Source organism: Phyllobates terribilis, unplaced genomic scaffold (genome assembly GCF_046119375.1).
Source record: "Phyllobates terribilis strain yellow unplaced genomic scaffold, ASM4611937v1 Scaffold_1__5_contigs__length_1240528914, whole genome shotgun sequence".
Taxonomy (NCBI): domain Eukaryota; kingdom Metazoa; phylum Chordata; class Amphibia; order Anura; family Dendrobatidae; genus Phyllobates; species Phyllobates terribilis.
The window spans coordinates 57,114,410-57,140,145 of NW_027362761.1; positions in this window are offsets into that span (position 1 = coordinate 57,114,410).

Here is a 25,736-nt window from a genome sequence, read left to right on the forward strand (position 1 = left end):
ACCTAATGGGGTTCACTCAGGAAACCAGGGCAGCTGCAGCGGAGCGTGCTGAGTGTTGCCGACAGCAGCTCGAGGAGTTTGCGAGGGAGCGGAGAGAGAGGCGGGTCCGGGAACAACAGGCTCAAATAAGGAGCGCCGAGCAGAAGAGCCGAACCAGGAGGGACCCCCGTGCAGCGCACAGTCCCCGCACCACCGGGACTGTAATTAAGTTCAATATGCAGCATGGGTGGGGCTTTATCAGAGACCACAACACCCCCGGCGACGTCTTTGTCACGCGCAGAGATGTGGAGTCCCATCTGCCGGAGGGGCACAGAGGTCGTGACCTTTATATCGGGGACGAGGTCACCTTTACCCGGCACAAGTGTGCCAAAGGACCTTACGCCCTCCATGTGCATCGCCTGACAGAAGAGGAGCTGCGATGTGAGGAGGAAGAGCAAGAGGACCCGGACGGGTCTGAAGCTAAGATCCCCAAAGAAAGAGCAGGAGGAAGACGTCGTTAAGTACAGCGGAGCAGGTGCTGTAAATAGTTACCCGACCGGGGTATAAAGAAACTGTTACTGCAAAAATAGTCCCCGTTGGGACCAGCTGATGTGAACTGTTTACCCGTTTACCTTAATCCCACAGGCTGAGGACTGTGAGCAGCCATTCCCTTTCCCTCCTTACCTGGCCGAGGACTGAGAGCGGCCACACTGTCCCTTGTATATAGTTGCGCTTCCTAAAGCGCCCCCTACCGGTTTTATAGGAAAACCATTTTTCCAAAGACTGTCGCACTTTACCCGGTCACACGTTGCACAGTGACCGGAGGAGGAGCCAGAGGCGACGAGAAAGTTTTATATATATAATGTTTTATATATTTTATATGTTTATGGAAAATTTTGTATGTTTGGATGTTTTTGTCTTACAGCCCGAGGACGTGCTGTGATTTACCAGGGGGGAATGTAGCACCCTGAGGATTCGGCTGCTACAGGGGTATTGCACCTCAACCCAGAGGTGTGATATTCCACTCCCGGGTAAGGAAGGAGTGTGGAACTGAGCTCGGTAGGCTGCATGCACTACACACATCCCATTTCCGAGGAACAGGCCGACGGTACTCCCACTTAGAAATGTGCAGGTACGACCGAGTCTGTTCCTGGCTGGAGTGGGAGGGGGGTGGTACATCCCAAGTAGTGTAGGGGCAGATAGGGGGAGCAGCCTGGGTAAAGATAGGAGCTCATTGGGTGCTGGTCACCTGAGCTCACACATAGAGGGTGTATATAAGGTGGGCACCAACTAAGAACAGGGTCAGTTGCAGAGAGAAAGTCAGCGAGCAGAGGAGAAGAGGGACCCAGAGTGAGAGAGGAGAAAGAGAGACCCAGAGGGGGAAACAGAAGAAAAGGACTCCAAGACCCCAAACTAAATCCCCGGGTGAAGAGTCGGCACAGGGTACCGGAACCCAAACTGGTGGGGGCAAAAACACTCCCCAGCCAGAGACCGGAGACCGTGGGCAGCGTTTGCCACGGTCACCCACCACATCCACCACGAAGGCATACCACGTGGAGGGTCAGGGAACCCAAGGCCAAGGGTCTCCCAACAGAAGGCCCGAGGGAGCTGGACCTGGGTGGATCAATAGTGGGGACGGCCAGAGAAAGGACAGAAGGAGAGCTCAGGGTCACGCTCCGGACTTATTTGGGAGTTGGCTGGATCCAGAACCTGGTGGACGCAGCACGGCTCGGGAGGTCACTCGAAGCTGGAGTGACCAGAACATCAGCAGTGAGTAAACATCCTAAACTGCATAACCCGACTCTGTCTCTGATTGCCGTCTACACTGCATCACCACAACTCCCATCCTCTGCACCTGATCCCCCTGAGGCTATACCCCACCCGTTGGGGGTTATATCACCAAAGCTGCACCTACACCATCAGCCTCAGCGGACCCTGCTGCAGCGGCGGCCATAGTGACCGCAATACAACGGGTGGCGTAGTCGACATTAAGAACTTATTAACATCTGTAGGACTGCCACATACAACTCAGTTTGACACCCTGGGCACGGACCGGGTCACAGCCACTCGGAAGACTACAACTCCCATCTGATCCGGCTCCGGATATTCCCCCTAAAGAATATGGCCCAGGGGGCGCGTCACATCACTTACTGCCCAGAGTGTGCGGTGAAATTTCTCTCACCGAAGGTGTACCAGCATTCCAGTGAAAACAGCATGGAGAACAATTACAGATGAAAATGAAACATATATACAAAACCACAGACTATTTTTTATTCATGTATATTTTAACTACACATATTTTGTCATTCCTTATTGAGTTTTGATTAGTACTTTTCATAGGACAACCAATTTAAAGAAACATCAAACACACAAAATGCACAAAAAAGAAAAATATCCAAGCAATCAATACCTTAAAGGGAACCTGTTATTCACTTTGCCCAAATCACGGCAGCATGAATCGAAGCCTGGTTGCATGATTGCAGCCATGTATATTATTCTCTGAAGTACTCCTGCCTTTCAGTGAAAAAATATTTTAAAGATATGTCTGGGGACAATAGCCAGAAACCAGACTAGTCCAGCGCCACCGCCGGCCACCTCTTCTCACAGCTGCAGCAGGTGATTTACAGGTCTCTCCCTTCCGTGTACATAGCAAGAGACCTGTAAATCACCTGCAGCAACGCTACGAAGAGCACGCTAGACTAGTGTTATTTCTGGCTATGGTCCCTGGCCAGATGTGTGGCTAGTTTGGCTGTGCATTGGCAGTGTAAGAAGCTGCTCGGTAAAGAATTAGAAAAGAGCTGGCAAGGAGATGTGTGGCAGTGTAAGCCAGCAATGGCATGACCAGCAGCAGAAGTACTACTGTATAAATGACATTACGGACAAGGGAGTAGATGCCTGGCTGAGCGTGGACCAATGGCACTGCCATCGGCAGAACTATGTAGAAGACAGACAATCAAGCAGGCAGATGGTATACCTGATTTAATCTGAAAGTTGACACTGATCAATGCCTGATTCAGTTTGATACATTTTTAATTTTTTCAATGTTTGCGCCGGATAACCTGGTGCACCTGGGTGTGACAAAGCCACCTGCCACACTGAATACCCTCTCTGACATTACACTAGAAATGCTGGCTATGACAGTACGCCCATTACAAACTGGGTCAGTTCTAGTCTAACTGCTGACTTAGAAGTCCAATGGATAAGGGCTCAAGGTATTTGCCTGAGAAAGGCCACAGGTTAGGTACGACTGCAGACATTATCTGGTCTATCATGTTGAATATAGGGTAGCTGCTGCCTTGGCTGTTCGTTGTAACCATCTCCAAGAAAAAGCTTTACACATGGGCCAAGTTCATAATAAAAAGTTACATTTTATTCATAAATATATATTGTGTTAAAGTGACTTGCTCGGCTCTCACAGAGGAAGACACAGGAAACACGTCTCAGGTTAACTTCCTGCTGGTTTATTATACGGCATAAACCACAGCAGGGTTCCACAAAAATAAACAAGTCCTGTCTGGGATAACAGGAAAACAGAAAGATAAAGTATAGCACAGTTCATAGGTGAGCGGGTTTCGCCCGCTCTTGGTTTCACAAACAGTCCAGCAAAGTCCTTATGTGGAGCTCTCTGGCTTGCACTCACAGTCTGGAGACTTCCTCCTCCAGACCAGACCAGAGGAAAAAAAACAGTGACTGAGTATTTAACTTCTCCCAGCCACACCCTTGAGGTGGAGATATGGTGGTAAGTAGGCATCCCGCCCATCTCTCACCTACTCACAAAGAACCAGACCCAAGATGGTTGTTTAACCTCTTCAGCATCTAACATGCTAAAGAAACTTCTAGGATCAGTTCACTGAGGCTCGTAGCCGTAGTGAAAAATATTTCCCCTCACATACTTCACCAGTGACTCTGTCACAATATAAACAGTGAAAAACAACATATAAAAGGTATGAGACAAGCCACACATAAGGCACTGGGTGGGTATGCCCAGAAACTAGTAAAAAATAGATATGTGCTTAATATCGAACTCTCATATTGACAATTATAGTGAGTGAGTACAATTTTTCTATCTATTTCTTTCAAAAATAAATACATCACATCAAAAGTCAGACAAATCCATCAAACATGCTCATTCATAACCTTGTGGTAAACAACATTGAATTCTATGTATGAATTCATAAAATTAGTTGTATGACAATCTAATCATGATAAGTCTGACCACATACAAAGAAATACAGCAATTCATATAGAGGATATAGGGTAAATGCAGGCAGAAGGAGTGTATAGCACACTTTTCCTTGATAGTTGCTGGCACTAGATAAGCTTTTAGTGGTAGTTAATCACAAGCATCATGGGAAAAAAAATTTTAAAAGTCATTAAAAAAATCATGTAGGAACATTAGTGATTAAAAATATATGTGTCCATATCCAATACAAAGAAAAACTGAGGAAAAACAAAAGGGAAACAAACCCTAAACACCAAAATATCAGATTTTTTTATTCATTTATCTACTTTTTTAATATATTTTTTAATATACAGTACAGACCAAAAGTTTGGACACACCTTCTCATTTAAAGATTTTTCAGTATTTTCATGACTATGAAGATTGTACATTCACACTACCTCTTGAAGCTCATCAAGAGAATGCCAAGAGTGTGCAAAGCAGTCATCAAAGCAAAAGGTGGCTACTTTGAAGAACCTAGAATATAAGACATATTTTCAGCTGTTTCACACTTTTTTGTTAAGTATATAATTCCACATGTGTTAATTCATAGTTTTGATGCCTTCAGTGTGAATGTACAATTTTCAAAGTCATGAAAATACAAAAAAATCTTTAAATGAGAAGGTGTGTCCAAACTTTTTGGTCTGTACTGTACTTCACCAGTGACTCTGTCACATATTCCCTCTTCTCTGCCCAAGGCCAGGGGTCGGGCACCTTCAGACACCAGAAAGGGAATTCTAGAGAGGGCAATAGCATTACCGTGTAACTTACCGAGCCTATGCTCCACGTGAAAACAAAAGTCCTGGAGACCTAAGAACCACCTAGTCACTCCGGCATTCTTACCCTTCTTTTCCCTCAACCATCTCAAAGGGGCATAGTCCGAAACTAGTTTAAACTTCCGGCCTAGTAGGTAGTATCTCAGTGTATCTACAGTCCATTTTATGACTAAGCACTCTATTTCTACTATCGCGTAGTTTTTCTCACAGGAAAAGAGCTTCCGGCTCAGATAGAGAATGGGATGTTCATCCTCATTTATCTCCTGAGAGAGCACGGCTCCTTGGCCAACTTCTGAAGCATCTGTGTGGACCACGAATTCTTTATTAAAGTCTGGTGCGACCAGGACCGGCTGCTTACACAGTGTCTGCTTCAGCTGTTGGAACACCGTCTCCGTTTCATCCGTCCATTTCACCATCATTGATCTGGTGCCTTTGAGAAGATCCATAAGTGGCGCGGCCTTCATGGCAAAATTGGGGATAAACCGCCTGTAGTATCCCACAATTCCAAGAAACACTCTCATCTGCTACTCTCTCGACGACATAGCCTAAGTACTTGGCTTCCTCCTTCGCAATGGCACATTTTTTGGGGCTTATAATAAATCTCGCCTTCTTCAGAGCATCCAGAATCGCCTGTACCTTTGGTAGATGACTAGTCTAGTCTGGGCTAAAGACCACAATGTCGTCAAGGTAGGGTGCGATATACTTTTTATGTGGGGCTAGGATCCGATCCATAGCCCTCTGGAAGGTGGCTGGGGCCCCTTGCAGTCTTAAAGGCATCCGAGTTTATTGTAAACACTCATCAGGTGCCGAGAAAGCTGTCTTCTCCTTGGACCACTGGGACATGGGGATCTGCCTGTAGCCCTTCGTCAGGTCGAGGGTGGTAATATACCTCACAGGTCCAAGCCTCTCAATGAGTTCGTCTACGTGGGGCATCGGGTATGCGTAACACTTGGACACCTCATTCAGCCAGCGGTAGTCATTGCAAAACCTCCACTCCCCATTGTTTTTTGGCACAAGGACGATGGCACTCGACCATCCACTCTTTGACTCCTCTATCACACCGAGGTCTAACATCCTTTCACTTCAGTTGAAATCACCTCCCGGCATGCTTCAGGAATCCTGTAGGGCTTCAGGTTCACTCTTATATGCGGATCTGTTAGCACATCATGCTCTACCACCTGCGTATGCCCCGGAAACTCGGAGAACAGGTCATGATTTCGTTGCAGCAGTTCTCGACACTGTTGCTTCTGGGCTGGTGATAGTCTCCACTATCATGACTAGAGATGAGCAAACATTTCAATGTTGGGCTCCGAAATGTTCGCCGAATAATTAAACATTCGCCGAATTTATTCATCGATTAATTTCGGAACACCATAAGATTCAATGGAGGGACAAAAAAAAATGCATATACATCACCTTCAAACGGGCCCAAAAGCTGCCAAAGCACATCAAATTAGGGGTAGACACCAGAAAAGTGTACTATAATTATTATTACTATTACAGCAACATTTATTCCATGGCGCATTACATGTGAAAAGGGGTCACCGACTGGTACAAGAGGAAAGAGGACCCTGTCCACAAGGGCGCACAAACGATGTACAAGGGATTGGTGAGGGTATAGTAGGTCAGGGTACAGCTAGTCGTGCAGTAGTATGCTGGAGCAAGGGTTACCACAGATTGTACGCTTGTCACAAGAAGTGGGTCTTCAGCTTCCTTTTTAAGGTTTCCACGGTAGGCGACAGTCTGATGTGTTGGGGTACAGAGTTACACAGTAGGGGAGATGCATGGGACAAATCTTGTATGCAATCGTGGCAAGAAGAGATAAGAGGGAAGTAGAGAAGGATATCTTGGAAGGATGGGAAGAAGCGTGCAGGTAACTAGTGCAGGGAGACTAGGTCACACATGTATGGAGGAGAAAGGTTTTCGAGGGCTTGGTATGCTAAAGTTAGGCTGTTCAACTGGAGTCTCTGACCAACAGGGAGCCAGCGCAGGGATTGACAGAGGGGAGAAGCCTGGGAATAGCGGGGTGACAGGTGGATTAATCAGCAAGCATAGTTTAGGATAGATTGGAGGGGTGCGAGAGTGGAAGAAGGGAAGCCACAGAGGAGCTTGTAGTAGTCGAAGCGGAAGATGATGAGGGCGTGCACTGGTGTTTTTCTAGATTCATGGTTGAGGAATGTGCGGATCCCCGAGATACATTGGAGTTGGAGTCAGCAGCAAGTAGAAAAGGCTTGGATCTGACGTTTGAAGGACAGATTAGAGTCAAGCTTTCGGGACTGGGGAGAGTGGGCAGCCATTCACTTTGATGGATAGGTCAGTTGGGGAGGGATGAATGAGATTGTGGAATGATGATGCATTCTGTTTTATCCATGTTAATTTTTACAAATCTAGCAGAGAAGAAAGATGAAATACAGGACACAAATTGTGGGATTCTGGTTAGTAAGGAGGTGATATCAGGTCTAGAGAGGTAGATCTGTGTGTCATCAGCATAGAGGTGATACTGAAAGCCGTGAAACTATGAGCTGTCCCAGGCCGAAGGTGTAGATGGAGAAGAGTCTGGGCCCTGAACTGAACCTTGAGGGACACCGACACATAGGGGGTGAAATGAGGAGGTGGTGTGTGAGTGGGAGACACTGAATGTCCTGTCGGTTAGGTATGAAAAGTCTGTGATGCCGAGAGATGATAATCTGTAGTAAGAGGGTATGGTCTACTGTGTCAAAGGCAGACGACAGGTCTAGGAGGAGGAGGACAGAGTAGTCGGATTTGGCATTTAGTAGGTCGTTGGTGACTTTAGTCAGGGCAGTTTTAGTGGAATGGTGAGGTCGGAAGCCATATTGTAAACGTTCAAAGAGGGAGCAGGAAGAGAGGAGGGAGGACAGTTCAAAATAGACATGTTGTTCCAGTAGTTTGGAGGCATAGAGGAGAAGTGAGATGGGACAATAGCTAAGCATAGGATGGGTCAAGGGAGGGCTTCTGGAGGATGGGTCTGATTGAGGTATGTTTGAATCATGAGGGGAAGACGCCAATTGTTACTGACAGGCTGAAGAGGAGAGTTAGACTTGGGATGAAGACTGTGGTACAGTTTGGAATGTGGTGAGATGGTATTGGGTCAAGTTCACAGTAGGGCTGTGGAGTCGGTAAGCTAAACCTCCGACTCCTCAATTTCCATGACACCGACTCCAACTCCAACTCCACGACTCCGACTCTCTCATACATGGCTCATGTTTAAGTGATAACTTTACTGTAGCACAGATTCATCTCAGCTAAAAGTCTAGAACCTTAGATCAGGAATAGGACAGACATTTATAGGACATTTCATAACTTTCCCAAATTCTTATGAAAAAATATTCCCCACAAACTGCATTGAACTACTATACCCAATTTATTATAAATTTTAGGAGTTGGAGTCGGTCCATCTTATTCCGACTCCACCAAAATGGACACCAACTCCACGACTCTGACTCTGACTCCACAGCCCTGTTTCACAGGTGGTGAGATGTGTTTTGGAGAGTAAAGATGATCTTCCGTGATGGCGGAGAAGCTGGTTTTGGAGGAGGAGAGTTGAGTCGTTATTACAAGGGGCTGTTGGGACTTTAAGCAAAAACTTTGCCCTATGTTGTCAATTTTCTGCTTGAAGAATGAGGCTAAGTCTTCAGCTGAGATGAGAGGAGAGGAGAGGGAGGGTGAGCTGGTGGACAGAGGAGGGACTTGAAAGTACTTAATAGCTGTTTAGGGTTGTGAGATACGTATGATATGAGAGATGAGAAGTAGAATTGTTTTGCTGCAGTGAGCAATTGTGCAGTATTTTGAAAACTTCTGTTACTGGACTCCACTCCCTTTCTTTGCCAATCGAACAGCAGTACAACTTGTAGATGAGGGACAGGAAGAACATGTGCTCCAGTAGATGACAAGCGCTGCATCAAGTGGCCTCTGCTCCTCTTCCTCCATCTTAACATCACACACAGTACAGTCCTCAGAGGTGGCATCCCAATTACACTAGTTTTCACCCACGTCACAACTCTCCAACCGGCCAACTGACTGTGGGGAAGCATAGATGGGCGAGTCTGCAGAGCTGTTCACACATTCTATTCCGGGGCATCAGAGGTCTGATCCAAAGCTTCACAGACTCAAGAGGGGGAAAGCATGTGTAGCGATGCCCAAAATTTTTTTCAGTTGATCCGGGCCCGGGCCAAGTAGGGCCCCAGAAGAATCCAAACCCATGTCACCAGATGTTAACCCCTGGAGTTGGGCATGAATGGGTTGGAGAAAGAAATAAATACACACCAGAACATGGAGAACTAAACTAATAGAAAACAGGAGTTGGAAAACTAGACTAATAAGACAACAGGGGTTGGATAAACTCAACTATTAAACAGCTAAGGTTGGAGAATGAAACAAATACACACCAGAACATGGAGAACTAAACTAATAGAAAACATGGGTTGGAGAACTAAACTAATAAGACAACAGGGGTTGGAAAACTAACCTACTAAACAGCTAGGGTTGGAGAACTAAACCACTACACACCAGGGGATGGAGAACTAAACCACTACACTCCAAGGTGTCACTAGACAGCAAGTGTTGGAATCCCCAAGGCTTGCGGGACAAACCTCTGTATCTAACACTTCCTTCAGTGCTTCTGAATCCTCCACCTCCTCTAAGGCCTCCACCTGCACCCTCAACCCGTGTCTTAATGAGACACACGTTCCAACAATGCAGAGAGGATCCCCCCACCTCCGTACTGCGCAGCCAGGACTCACCACAGTCAGGCAGTATTACAATTAATATGCATTGCAGATCGCAGTCATACAGCTGAAGAGTTGTGGACAGCTCTCCAGGCCAAGTTTGAGCAATGGCTGTCTCCACTGAACCTGGAGCAAGGGAAGGCAGTGTGCGATAATGGTGCAAACCCGGTGGTGGCCCTACACTGGGGTAACCTCAGACACGTGCCTTGCCTGGCTCACATCCTCAACCTGATGGTATAGCAATTTCTCCACCACTATCCCGGCCTGGAAGCGCTTTTGCAGAAACCACGGTCTCTGCATGCTCACTTAAAACTGTAAAAATGAGCAGGATCTTTAGTATAAAAGCCAGACTACTAGACAACGAGCAAAAGCCTTCATGATGATAGAGGCCACCATAACTGGGCTTTGCCAAGTTGCCATATTGCATCTTAAGTCTTATAGACTCTGCACTTGCGGCCTTACATTCTACAGGATGGTAGGAAGGAGACAGTAGGTTGTGGAGTTGCATTAGCTCCGGTGGTGTTGAGGTGACAGCGAGGCAATGGCAGGCTGTAGGCTGTCTTGAAGAGATGGGTTTTCAGGTTGTGTCTGAAGGATCCGAATGTGGTGGCTAATCGGACGTGTTGAGGCACAGAATTCCAGAGGATATTTGGTAGAAGTATTGGAGGCGATTAGGTGAGGAGCAAATAAGTGTGGAGGGAAGGAGGTCTTGGGAGGACCAGAGATTACATAAGGAAATATTTTGGGAGATTAGTTCAGAGGTTTACGGAGAAGAAAGGTTATGGATGGCTTTGTACGTGAGTGTTAGTAGTTTGAACTGGATAAGTTGGGCAATTGGAAGCCAGTGAAGGGATCTTATAGATTGAAATCTTATGGATTGCTGGAGCCAGTCCGCAGAAAAAAAGCAGCCATAGAGTGCCTGGGAACATTCGCACAGACTTTTCTTAGCCAGGGCTGCTTCTCGGCAGGGTGGGACGAGCCCACCAGAGAACCGGAGATTCCTCCGGTGGGCCCTGGTTGTGATGATGATGAGACCATCCATCTCCTTAGTTTTCTGTTACTTGGAATGCAAGTGCAAGTATGCAGCCAGCCACCCACAGGCCGTAAAACTACACTGCCACATTTCTTGACAGCTGTTTGCACTTGAAATGTTGCCTTTTAGGCTTGTGGAGGAGGAAGCTTTTCACAACCTCATGGCGGCAGCGGCCAGGTCTCCATACTCGGTCCCCAGCCGCCACTATTTCTTCCGGTGTCATCCCCGCCTTCCACAAGCATGAATCCCATAACATTACCCGTGCCCTCCCCAGTGCACTTAGTGGGAAGGACCACCTAACCACAAACACGTGGACAAGTGAATGTGACCAGGGATGGTACATCTCACTGGAGCCAGTCCACAATAAAAAAGCAGACAAAGTGTCCGGGAACCTTCCCACAGAGTTTTCTTAGCCAGGGCTGCTTCTCGGCAGGGTTGGACGGGCCCAACAGAGAACCAGAGGATTCTCCTGTGAGCCCTGGCTTCTCTTTCTGGAGAGTTCATGGTGCCGAGGTCGTGATGATGATAGAGGCCATGATCGCCTAAGCTTGCTCAGGTACTTTTCTATGGGAATCAGCTTGGCTCCAAACAGCCTGGAATATTTCCAGTGAACTATCGCACAACATCATTGTATTAGCAGTGCCCCCAGTACCAGTAGCGAAGCCATCCACAATTTCCTTCTCAGGAATTTTATTTGGAAGACTGAGTCACTGCCCAAATACATTAGTTTCTCACAAAGGAGCTGAAGATACTGAGTGGCAGTAGGTGCAAGTTTCTCCAGCATGTTAGATATCAGAGGTAGAACAGAGAGGGCAGCACAGTGGCTCAGTGGTTAGCACTGAAGCCTTGCAGTGCTGGGATCCTGGGTTCAAATCCCACCAAGGACAACATGTGCAAGGATTTTGCATTGTCTCCACGTGTTTGCATGTAAAAAAGCAGCCATAGAGTGTCCAGGAATCATCACACAGGCTTTTCTTAGCCAGGGCTGCTTCTCGGCAGGGTGGGATGGGCCCACCAGAGAACTGGAGAATCCTCTGATGGACCCTGGCTTCTCCTTCAGGAAAGTTCATTGCGCAAACCTTGCAGGTTGTGATGATGATGAGGCCATCAGGGAACCAGAGACTCCTCCGGTGGGCCCTGGCTTCTCCTTCAGGAGAGTTCATAGTGCAAACCTTGCAGCTGCTATGGAGATCTTTAGCAGGGGAGAATGGTGGTCTGTAATGCAGCAGCTTGCTAGCATTACTGTAAATGGTCCAGGATGTGTTTTACCTGACCATGTACCTTCCCCTTTAACTGACTGGTCACATGACTGTGACATCACACTGGTCCTGTATGCACAGTAAAGGTCTGTACACATGACTGGGACAGCACACAGGACCTATACACACAGCTGACTGATCACATGACTGTGACATCAGCAAGGTCCTGTCAGTATGTGGGTGTCTGTGCACAGGATATATAAACCCTGGTGATTTGAGACAGGTGTGTTCGGTGTGAGGCGTGAGGCCTGTGCTCCGTGTGTGTGGGACACCGTTTGTGAGAGGCCTAGTGAGGCCGAGTGAAGCCTGGCAGCCTGAAAGGCAAAGACTGGATCCTGTGCGAATGCTAGTGGCCTTGGAAGGCAGCGGCTTTGGAGTGAAGCCTGGTACCTGGAAGGTCGAGCCTGGATCCTGTGTGGATGTCAGTGGCCTTTGAGGGAGAGCCGGCTTGAGTAAGAGTCCTGAAAGGCAGAGCCTGGATCCTGTGTGGATGTCAGTGGCCTTTGAGGGAACGACGGCTAGAGATCCCTACCTGGGAAGCCACAAAGCCACGGTGGTGGCAAGCGTAATGGACTGAGACAACTAAACCCGGCAAAGGTAATACACTTTGTTACATGGACTGTGTTATGGACATTGATAATTTATTACCTTGCCGTAGGCTGTAACCTGGAGCAAGTGGGCCTGTGTGCCACTTGGCTCGTGAATATTATAGATATGTGTGTCGGCGTGCCACTGAGTTGGACCCGGTGAACTGTGGCTTATGAAGTAATAAACTGCAGCATCGTGAGAAAAATGTAAAGACATTGCACGTGTGCATTGATTGTCGCAGCGAAGCGAGTATCCCCCATTATGATGACTAGCGCTGCCTTACATATGGTTCGAGGATGCGGGCAGCTGCAGCCTGGTTGCTAGAGGCAACGACAACCCGGTTTCTAGGGGCAACGGCACAGGACGACGAGTGTGGATAAAGCATCTTGCGGCAACTCGGCGGGGTTGCGAAGATTGGCGTCGCACTCAAACCTGGTTTGCTGTGGCTCGGCGGGGCTCACGAAGTTTAAAGCATCTTGTGGCAACTCGGCGGGATTGCGAAGATTGGCGTCGCACTCAAACCTGGTTTGCTGTGGCTCGGCGGGGCCACGAATATTTTTTCCGGGAAAACGGTGAAGTTCTAGTGTGAACAGTGTACCGCGATGGCTGTGAGCAAAGCAGCAGATCTGTCTGGAGCTATTGAGCGGTTGAAGGGCTGGTTGGGACCGGAGCAGGTATTTGGGAAACTTTTACTGGACATGGTGCAGGAACCGCAGGAGCTGTGGGCACCATATGGAATGGCGGCAGTGGACCATTCTATGGACTCTCCGGGGGCGCCAGTGTTGTCCCAGAGTGCCCGGGGAGGTGGTAAGAGATGTTGTGAACTGAGTCCTAAGACTACTGCTGATTTTTTGTGTAAAAATTACCCTGCCGGTGTGGTTGTTAAAAAGGGGGCGGAGTCTAAAAAAGGGGCGGATTTTCACAAGAGTGTGGAGTGTAGAAAACTGAAAATTGTTACTGGTTGTGGGTTGGTACCTCCTAAAAATGACAATGTGACCGTTGATAACGGGGTAACTCCAGTAGAAGGGGGTGACGTCAAAGTGGGAGGTGACCTGTTAGTCCACAACACCATGGGGAGTGACACAGACCCCGTAGTTGACTGTGACACTATGAAAGTAAAAAGTGAGTTCAGTCAGGAGGGGCTAGACGAGGGGAGAGAGTCCCCCTCTCGTCGTCGACGGCGCAAGGGCCACAAAAAGGTTGCTCCGATAGTCCTCGCTGAAAATGAAAATAAAGAGAATGTAGTACTGTGTGCCTTTGCTTCAAGTGTGGGTCCTCCTTTAGAGGTAGAAGAGGAGGTGACGTTGCCAGTAGCAACCTCCGGTACGGTACTGAGACTGACGGATCAGGATCTGACTGCCCTGAAAGAGAAGGTGGCCAGTCATGACCAAGAACTGGAGCCTATCAGGTCGCAGTGTCAGATTGACGTACAGCAGTTATGTGAAAACCTGGGGAACGTGTCCTCAGACCAGCTGAACCTGGAGTCTGAGCAGCAGAAAATATACCAGGTTATGAGGAACTGGCAGCGAGACATGGAGGGAAGCAACGCGGAAATTAACCATTGGAAGGAAATGTTCTACGCAATTAAGGAGGACCGCCGCAAAATCAAGGAAGAGGTTTTGCAGTTGAAGCTTGAGAAGGAGGCGCGGCAGGATGGTGTTTCTGGACGTGAACAAATCCTAGAACGTCTGCGCAAACAGCTCAACCAGGAGCTGTGTGACTCCAAGAAGGAGTGTGGTGAACGCAGTAGGGAACTGCAACAGAGTAAGAGAGATTATGAGGATCTCCTCAAGGTGAAGGAAAAACTAGAGGAGGATAAGGCGGGTGCAGAGCAAGTGCACCAAGTGGTTGAGACCACTCTGCAAGACACCCGTGAGGAGAATGATGGTCTCCGGGGAAAGACCCTAGATCTGGAAGCTCAGGTGAAGGAGCTACAGATGTCCTGTGATACTCTCCAGAAGGCGGAGACGTACCTTAAGGAAACAGTCAGCAAGATGGAAGCTGAGCGAGAGAGGATGGAGGAGTCCATCGGAAAAGCCACAGACCAGGGCCAGGAGTTGACCGCTGGTGATGGGAGGTATGAAGCAGATACCTCCTCGAGTGTTGTGGGCTCGGAGGGTTCGGTGGATGTCGGAGCCGAGTTCAAGAAGCTCAAGGAGTTGCTACAAACCCAGTGGACGCAAGAGAAGCGTGAGAGACTGGCTATTGAGAGCCGAGTGGGCGCATTGGAGGTGGAGAGGTCTGAGAGAACTCTGCTGCTGGAAGAGCAGTTGAAGCAGGAAGAGCTTCAGAGACGGGCCGCTGAGAGACGAGTGGCGGAGCTAGAGGAAGAAGTTTCCGGGCTCAAAAGTCGCCTGACAAAGTATCACTCAGTGAACGAGGCCTTCTTGGAGAAGGAAAAGGGCGAACACGTTGTACTCACTCCCTTATACCATGAGAAGGTGGACCTGAGGAGAGCTAAGAGCAGGGTAACAGAAGATAAATATGAAGTGGAAGTGGTCAAGACGAAAATTCGTGAATTTGTAGCTGTGAGTCAGCTCAGGGTAAGCATACAGGGGGAAGAAGCTGAAAGTCAGTTGTCCCTGAACCCTGAGCTGGTTGATCGTCTGGAAACTACTGGTGAGTCCGAAACATCTTGGTACAAATGCCTCATAGATGTACCCGAGGATTTGAGGGAAGAATGCACCCGTGAGTCCGTGCATGAAGAGTTTAAGAAGGCTGTGGGAGCCTGTAAGGTGTACTTGACCTCCGAAGCTAAACAGCTGGTGGTTCTGTCCATGACCGAAGTCACAGTGAATAGGGTGGCGATCCTAAGTGATATGCATTGGCGATGTATTCGCACAAAGCGGTTTCTCCGGTTGAAGACGGAACAAGCCGTTAGACAACTGGAGCTGATGAGGAAAGCTCACAGTATGCGTGTGACGCACCCCCTGGGACATATTCCTTTTTGAGGGGAATACCCGGCACCGGATCAGATGGGGGGTTGTAGTCTCCGAGCGGCTGTGACCCGGCCCGTGCCCAGGGCGTCAAGCTCAGTGTTATGTGGCAGTCCTACAGATGTTATTAAGAGTTCTTTTGTGTCGACTACGCCACCCGTTGTGATGCGGTCACTGTGGCCGCCGCTGCAGCAGGGTCCGCTGAGGCTGATGGTGGGTGCGCAGCTTGGTGGGATAACCCCCAACGGGAGGGGTATAGCCTCAGAGGGGACAGGCGCAGAGGATGGGGGTTGTGGTGGTGTAGTGCAGACGGCAGTGAAGACAGAGTCGGGTTGTGCAGTTAAGGGTGTTTACTTACTGCAGATGTTGTACTGGTCACTCCAGCTGCTAGTGACCACCCGAGCCGTGCTGCGTCCACCAGGTCCTGGATCCAGCCAACCCCCAAACAAGTCCGGAGCGTGGCCCTGAGCTCTCTTTCTGTCCCGTTCTCTGGCCGTCCCCACCAGTGATCCACCTAGGTCCAGCTCCCTCGGGCCTTCTGTTGGGACACCCTTGGCCCTGGGTTCCCTGACCCTTCATGTGGTGTGCCTTCGGGGTGGATGTGATGGGTGACCGTGGCAAACGCTGCCCACGGTCTCCGGTCTCTGGCTGGGGAATGTTTTTACCCCCACCAGCTTGGGTTCCGGTACCCTGATGCCGACTCTTCACCCGGTGCTTTTAGTTGGGATCTCAGAGTCCTTCCCTTCTGTGCTCTGGGTCTCTCTCTTTTCTCCTCTCTCACTCTGGGTCTTTGTCTTTCTTCTCTCCTCTGCTCCTGACTTGTTCTCTGCAGCTGACTCTCTGCATCTGAACCTCTGCATCTGACCCTGATCTTTGTTGGTGCCCACCTTATATACACCCTCTATGTGTGAGCTCAGGTGACCAGCACCCAATGAGCTCCTAACTTTACCCAGGCTGCTCCCCCTATCTGCCCCTACACTACTTGGGATGTACCACCCCCCTCCCACTCCAGCCAGGAACAGACTCGGTCGTACCTGCACATTTCTAAGTGGGAGTACCGTCGGTCTGCTCCTCGGAAATGGGATGTGTGTAGTGCATGCAGCCTACCGAGCTCAGTCCCACACTCCTTCCTTACCCGGGAGTGGAATATCACACCTCTGGATTGAGGTGCAATACCCCTGTAGCAGCCGAATCCTCAGGGTGCTACACGTGAAGAGGTCATCCGGGTGCCTCATGTTCTGGTGAGAAAGCTCATTGGGAGAAGCGGTCGAGCCATGCAGATGATGGTCAAGAAGTCTGGTGTGGTGAAAGTAAGCAGTCCACGTGATCATCAGGACTGGATACCAGACGAAGACGGCATGGTGTCCTTCTCCGTTGTAGGAACAGAAGAAAGCCTAGAATATATACGCATGCTGATTGAATACCGAGTGACCTACCTGCAGGAGGTAGAACAATTGAATCTTGCTAGACTGCGAGTAGATAGACAGCATCATCTGAGCAGCAGAAGATGGAAGCCATCTAGAAATAGTGAGACCCGACAGAGAAAGGGCTCACTAAATACCAGAACAGCTACAGCTGGAGTTAGGGACCTTTCAAGATGTCCTGAGAGTAGTGGGCGTGGGTTTAGAGGTAGTGAGACCTCCAGTAACTCAGGTTTGAGAAGCCCATACAAACGACCCAATAGAGGACGGGACATTACGGAGTTGAACCGGACCTTAGATACCAGGGCATGTGAGTCACACCGCTGTATTACTGACCGCTGGGAGCGGGGGGAGACCTGACAAGGTTACGACTGACCGCTGGGAGCAGGGGAGGTCTGACAAGATTATGACTGACCGCTGGGAGCGGGGGAGACCTTACAAGGTTACGACCCGGAAAGGTGACCTGACGAAGTCAGTGACAGTGACAAATGGTAGGTCCCTAAGGAATGGGCTAATGTCGTTGACTAAGGTTCCAGGGGCTGAGTAGCACAATTGTAAAGTACATGGTCTCTATGTGAGCTGGGGGTTATAATGTTATTGTGTATATTATGTGTTCAACCCCACAAGTTTGAACAGAGGGGGGGATATGTAATGCAGCAGCTTGCTAGCATTACTGTAAATGGTCCAGGATGTGTTTTACCTGACCATGTACCTTCCAATTTAACTGACTGGTCACATGACTGTGACATCACACAGGTCCTGTATGCACAGTAAAGGTCTGTACACATGACTGGGACAGCACACAGGACCTATACACACAGCTGACTGATCACATGACTGTGACATCAGCAAGGTCCTGTCAGTATGTGGGTGTCTGTGCACAGGATATATAAACCCTGGTGATTTGAGACAGGTGTGTTCGGTGTGAGGCGTGAGGCCTGTGCTCCGTGTGTGTGGGACACCGTTTGTGAGAGGCCTAGTGAGACCGAGTGAAGCCTGGCAGCCTGAAAGGCAAAGACTGGATCCTGTGCGGATGCTAGTGGCCTTGGAAGGCAGCGGCTTTGGAGTGAAGCCTGGTACCTGGAAGGTCGAACCTGGATCCTGTGTGGATGTCAGTGGCCTTTGAGGGAGAGCCGGCTTGAGTAAAAGTCCTGAAAGGCAGAGCCTGGATCCTGTGTGGATGTCAGTGGCCTTTGAGGGAACGACGGCTAGAGATCCCTACCTGGGAAGCCACAAAGCCACGGTGGTGGCAAGCGTAATGGACTGAGACAACTAAACCCGGCAAAGGTAATACACTTTGCTACATGGACTGTGTTATGGACATTGATAATTTATTACCTTGCCGTAGGCTGTAACCAGGATCAAGTGGTCCTGTGTGCCACTTGGCTCGTGAATATTATAGATATGTGTGTCGGCGTGCCACTGAGTTGGACCCGGTGAACTGTGGCTTATGAAGTAATAAACTGCAGCATCGTGAGAAAAATGTAAAGACATTGCACGTGTGCATTGATTGTCGCGGCGAAGCGAGTATCCCCCATTATGATGACTAGCGCTGCCTTACATGGTCCCTTAGAATAAAATCCTTTGGTGGGTTCTTCAGTCTGACACTGCTTCTCGGTGAGAGTTGTATTTCATCACAGCCATATACTTTAGCCCGGTGAAAGGACTGGCATAGAGGGAAACCGTATTTTCTCCGACTGTCAATTCTCCCAGGAAGCCCTCTAATGCAGCTTGTTGCATAAGTATTGGAAGCCCATCTAACATCAGCTCACATTTCTCGGTGGTGTTTAGTCACAGAAAAAGATCTTTCTTTACGCCTTGAATTTAATCACTACAGAGTTGGACAATGGCCTGATCTGCAATGAGTTTTGAGAAATAATGTGCATAAGCAAAGCCACGGTTTAGGCCACTCAAGGTCATCATTAAGCGAAACTCATACAGCTTTCCCACAGACTGAAAGTGGGGTATCAAGACTTCCAAGACAGCCAAGAGTTCCCTGTCCTCCCCAAGAGGACGACGGTCCATGTTCTCCTCCTCATTATCACCCAATCCGCATTGAGATGAGATGAGGCTGGGCTGTATAGTTCCTTGGTCCTCCTGCAATGTCTCCTCTTTAACTGTGATCACCGAGTGTTTCAGTAGACAGAGAAGCGGGATGATGATGCTAATTATGGCATCATTGCCACTCACCATCTTGGTGGAGTTCTCAAAATTTTGGAGGACGGCACAAATGTCAGACATCCATGCCCACTTATCAGCTCTTAAGTGCAGAGGCTGAAAGCCAATGGGCGTGTTGAAGCTGGTATTCAACAACTGCCCTCTGCTGCTCACAAATCCTTTCCAACATCTGCAACGTTGATTTCCAACATGTGGTGACATCGCACAACATTCTGTGAGGTGGAAGCTGCAAACGCTGCTGTACACTGCCAGGGTGGCGGAAGGTATAGCGTTGTATTTTCACAAACAGCTCTGGCAGATCTGGGTAGGTTTTGAGAAACCTCTGAACCACTAAGTTGAGCACATTTAGTGCTCTCTCATTACTAACGTGTACCCCTGTATGGAGAACAATATCAGCACCGAAAAATTAAAAGATGAAATATAGCCTGCTTTATATACCACAGTACTATGAAAACCAATTTCGATTATATCTTGTGTACCCCTGTGACAGAAATATCTGCACAAAAGAATTAATTTCTCTAGAGTAGAACTAGTATAATGGTGACCGACAACTCTTCCACTACAGCCATACCCAATAGATGGAGACCTAATCAGAAGTGTTTACATTTCCCTAAATTAGGGCCTAACACCACCACAGTGGCATCAATTTCACCAGAGTAAAAGTAGTTTAATGGCGACAGAAACCTCTTCCACTACAGCCAAACCCAAAAGATGGAGACCCAACCAGGATTCCCCACATTTCCAAAAATTTGTGTCAGACACCAGAAAAGTGGCATCAATTTCACAGCAATAGAAATAGTGTAATTAGGAATGACACCTCTTCCAGTACAGCCAACCCAGGAGATGGAGACCTAACCAGGAGTGTTCACATTTCCCTAAATTAGGGATTAACACCACCACAGTGGCATCAATTTCACCAGAGTAGAAGTAGTTTAATGGAGACAGAAACCTCTTCCACTACAGCCAACCCAATAGATGGAGACCCAATCAGGGTTCCCCACATTTCCAAAAATTAGTGGTAGACACCAGAAAAGTGGCATCAATTTCACTACAGTAGAAATAGTGTAATTAGGACCGAAACCTCTTCCAGTACAGCCAACCCAGGAGATGGAGACCTAACCAGGAGTGTTCACATTTCCCTAAATTAGGGACTAACACCAAGAAAGTGGCATAAATTTCACTAGCATAGAAGTAGTATAATGGAGACCAAATCCTCTTCCACTACAGCCAACCCAATAGATGGAGACCCAATCAGGATTCCCCACATTTCCAAAAATTTGTGGTAGACACCAGCAAAGTGGCATCAATTTCACTACAGTAGAAATAGTGTAATTAGGACCGACACCTCTTCCAGTACAGCCAACCCAGTAGATGGACACTCAATCAGAAGAGTTTACTTTTGCCTAAATTAGGGCCTAACACCACCAAAGTGGCATCAATTTCACCAGAGTAGAAGTATTTTAATGAAGACAAAAACCTCTTCCACTACAGCCAACACAATAGATGGAGACCCAATCAGGATTCTCCACATTTACAGAAATTAGTGGCAGACACCAGCAAAGTGGCATCAATTTTTGCTAATATTTTGGCATTGACGAATTGAAATGCTGGAGGTTGGAAGTGTAGGGCTGCGATGAACTCTGTGTGCCTCACTGCTGGCTTGGGTAAAAGCTATCTTAAGGTTGTGTAAAAGCGTGTTTCGATACTCCAGCATTCGCGGGCTCCTTTCCAGGGTGGGAAGCATCTGGCAAAATTTACTCTTATAACGTGGATCTAACAGAGTGGCAACCCAGTAGTCAGCACTATTTCGAATCATAACTATACGGGGATCATGTTGCAGATAGTGCAGTAAGAACGCACTCATATGTTGGGCTCTTTCCTGAGGTTCAAGCCCATGCTGTGTTGGTGGCTGGGTAATTCTGATGCTTGTTTCCTCCGTCCCCTCCCGCCAAACACGAACAGAGAGCGTATGATTATCTTCTTCATGTTCTGACTGTTGCTTGCCCATCACCTCTTCCTCTTCCATTTGTTCCTCGCCTTCACTAACACTTTCACTAACAGTTTTTCTGGTATCGCCAACACCCCTCGATCACAGCAAACCACCCTCCCCTGGCACCCTGAGATGTCCCCTATTGTATGACGTTAGTAACAGAAGAAAGTATTTTTTTAGTGTGGATGAGGCCTGTATTACATAGGAGATATGCTGCAAACAATTTCAAACTGAGATGTCCCCTACTGTATCACATTAGTAACAGAAGAAAGTATTTTTTTTATTGTGGATGAGACCTGTATAACATACGAGATATTCTCCAGACTAATTCAAACTGAAATATCCCTTGCTGTATAACGTTAGGAATCGAAGAAAGTATTTTTGGACTGTGGATGAGGCCTGTATAACATAGAATCTATGCTCCAAGATATTTCAAACTCAGATCTAGCCTGCTGTGTCACATTAGTCACAGTGAAAAATAGATTTTTGTACTCTGCATGAGCTCTGCATACAGCTGAATTTCACCGCCACTAAGATAGTAGGTGGCTTTTAGCAGAGTGTATCACGTTTGCGACACAAAAAAAATCTTTGGTGGACTGTGGCTAGCAACAGAAAAAATATATTTTTTTACTCTGAAAACAGCTGAACTTCAATGCCACTAATGTAGTAGCTGACGTGTAGCAGAGTGTATGACGTTTGCGACACAAAAAAATCTTTGGTGGACTGTGGCTAGCAACCGAAAAAAAAATATTTTTTTACTCTGAAAACAGCTGACTTTCACCGCCACTAAGATAGTAGGAGTCTTTTAGCAGAGTGTATCACGTTTGCCACACAAAAAAATCTTTGGTGGACTGTGGCTAGCAACAGGTTCAACAGGAAAAAAAATTTTCTTTACTCTGAAAACAGCTGAAGTTCACCCACCAAAAAAAATGACAAACTGGGCTAACACAGCTGGCACTATCACATTAGCAAATGAAAAAAAAGTTTTTTGTGCTCTGCACTCAGAAGCTCTGTACTGACAAGCTCTGCAGATAGCTGAATTTCAACCCCACAAAATCAAAAAGTGGCGTACAAGGGCTTGCTTGCTTTACCACATTACAAGTGCAAAAATAGATTGAAGGTATACGCCTGCAAGGAGTACAGACAGTAGAACCGGTGCACAACACTGTTCTATGCCATAGGCCCAGCTCTTTCTGTCAGAATCTCAGTAATTGCACAAGAAAAATGTGCTGCAAGGTCGATTGCACAGGTACACAGCACAGGACTTATCTACACTATCTGACTTCCATACAAGCGGCCATCTTGAGCAGTGTCTGTCTCCTTCAATGACATGGATAAAATGGCGATGAAGGAACTTGGCTTGTTTTTATATAGAGAGGACATGTGATTTCAGCAGCCAATTGCAGAAGCCCTTGTGTCTGGACAGTGTGGATGCTTCTTGCGCTCTGATTGGCTAGCCTTGCTTTCCTGACTTAAAGTTACCACTTACAGGAAGAAAAATAAAAAATTACAAGCGCGCTGCTAATCTGACCTGTTCTAAGCTATCACGAGCCCCCACACTCATCTACCACGCCCCCCCCCGGTCATCATGCACAAGCACTATGCTAGCAAAACAGTTAAAAACGCTGTAGTTTCCCAGCAATCACGTTCCCGCATTTATTCGCCGAACGTTGCTGATTTATCCTGAATCTAAGAAATTTTGCTCGCATTTCTGATCACGAATCCGAATATGCCATATTTGTGTCAAATTTAAGTTGTAAAATCGGATTTCGAACAAATTCGCTAATCTCTAATCGTGACATCTTCTACCTTGGCTTCGGGACCTGCTCCCACGCAAGGAGCTCCCACGGTTTCCCAATCTCACCACAGCTTGAGTAAGTTTACATGATATATCTGGTGCGGCTTTCTTCGGCTTGTCTAGTGGACTTTCTAATTAACTTCTCTGAGTTTCTCCACCACCTCATATGGGCCTTGCCACTTGGCCAGAAACTTGCTCTCGACTGTGGGGATTAGCACCAGAACACGGTCCCCAGGCTGGAAATGCCTCAGCCTCACTGAACGGTTATAGACCCTAGCCTGGGCCTGCTGTGCCTGGAGGAGATGCGCCTGCACGATAGGCATCACTTTTGACATTCTCTCCTGCATCAGCGTGACATGTTCTATGATCCTCCGGTGGGGCGTAACCTCGGCTTCCCAGGTTTCCTTGGCACGATAGGCATCACTTTTGACATTCTCTCCTGCATCAGGGTGACATGTTCTATGATCCTCCGGTGGGGAGTAACCTCGGCTTCCCAGGTTTCCTTGGCAATATCCAGGAGCCCTCGCAGACGTTGTCCATACAATAGCTGAAATGGGGAGAAACCAGTAGAGGCTTGCGGAACCTCCCTTACCGAGAAGAGCCGGAATGGTAGCAGGTAGTCCCAGTCACGACCATCCTTCTCCAAGACTTTTTTTAACATCGCTTTTAAGGTTTTATTAAAGCGCTCCACTAGGACTTCTGTCTGCGGATGGTAAAAGGAGGTACACAGCTGGGAAATCTAAAGGACCTTACACAGCTCCTTCGTTACCTTGCTCTTGAATTGGGTTCCTTGATCGGTTAGTATCTCCTTCGGCAGACTGATCCTGGCAAATATATGGACAAGTTCCCGGGCGATGCTCCTACTCGAGGAGTTCCTTAGTGGTACCGCTTCTGGGTACCGAGTCGCATAGTCCATGACCACCAGAATGTATTGGTGGCCCCGTGCCGATTTAACTAAGGGCCCCACTAGGTCTATGGTAATCCTCTCAAAGGGGATTTCTATCACCGATAGGGGGATTAGAGGACTACGGAAGTTGGAAGAGGAAGCGGTTATCTGGCAGGTGGGGCAGGACCTACAATAGTTTAAGATCTCCCGGTAACATCCTGGCCAAAAAAACCTCCTCAATAACCTCTCCTGCGTTTTCTCGACACCCAGGTGTCCCCCTGTTTTGCCAAGTATTTAATGGGCTCGGATACGGCTGTAAAGAAGGCGATTCATTTTTATTATAATTAAATGATTACAGAAAATAGGAAATAGTGTGATATTGCGTACACTTTTGCTTAACATAAATCACAAAGGTAAAGTACTTACAGTGACCACTATACAGGAAAACTTCACCAGGAGCAACATACATCATCTGTCTGGGAAAACATCATGTCTGGCTTCCTGAGGGATTTCTCAACCACCTGGTACCTCTCTACAAGGCCAACAAGGTCGTTCGCGTTCTGAGGGTCGCCCTGGGCAACCCAAGTCTGTACTGACCTGGAAAGGGAGTGTAAGAATCTTACATTCACCACCCACTTGACCATCTGGGCAGGAGTGGAAGACTCTGGCTGCAACCACTTCTGAACGAGATGCAGTAAGTTAAACATCTGCGAGCGTGGGGGTTTGTCGCCGGCACACACCCAGTGGTGGATTCGTTGGGCTCTCATTGCCATATTCAATCCCAGGAGTGCCAAGATCTCTGTATTTAGTTTGGCATATTCCTTGGCATCCTGCAGTGCTACGGTATAATATGCCTTTCGTGGTTCCCCTGATAAATATGGTGCCAGAACCAGGGCGGGCGTCAGCACCCGGCGCACCCGGGCAAGTGCCGGGGCCCTGAGCAGGCAGAGGGGCCCACTGGCGGTCGCGCACCCCGCTGGGCTATGGGGGAGGAGAGCGGTGTGAGCGCCCGCCCTTCTCCGCCGCTTGCTCAGGGCCCCGGCAGCCAGATACTTACCTCTCCCCGTGCCTCCGCAGATCCGCTGTCTTCCTGCTCTGCGCTCCCTGTGACGTCTCAGGTCAGAGGGTGCGGTGACGTCTTTCCACCGCGCCCTTCCCTGAGCCGTCACAGAGAGCGCAGAGCGGGACGATGCCGGCAACGCTGGAGTCCGGACCCGAGCAGCGGGCAGCAGGTGAGGAGGAGGGAGGTGAGTATTTGATTTTTTTTTTTTTTTTTTATGTATGGAAGCATGCGGCATAATATGGGGGGGTGACATCCTGCATGGGGCATAATATGGGGGGTGACATCTTGCATGGGGCATTATAAAGAGAGGGGGGGTGACATCCTGCATGGGGCATTATAGAGAGAGGGGGTGACAGCCTGCATGGGGCCTTATAAAGAGGGGGGGGTACATCCTGCATGGGGCATTATAAAGAGAGGGGGGGTGACATCCTGCATGGGGCATTATAAAGAGAGGGGGGGGTGACATCCTGCATGGGGCATTATAAAGAGAGGGGGTGACATCCTGCATGGGGCATTATAAAGAGAGGGGGGGTGACATCCTGCATGGGGCATTATAGAGAGAGGGGGTGACATCCTGCATGAGGCCTTATAAAGAGGGGGGGGTGACATCATGCATGGGGCATTATAAAGAGAGGGGGTGACATCCTGCCTGGGGCATTATAAAGAGAGGGGGTGACATCCTGCATGGGACATTATAAAGAGAGGGGGGTGTGACATCATGCATGGGGCATTATAAAGAGAGGGGGGGTGACATCCTGCATGGGGCATTATAAAGAGGAGGGGTGACAGCCTGCATGGGGCATTATAAGGTGGGGAACAGCCTGCATGGGGCATTATAAGGGGGGGGGACAGCCTGCATAGTGCA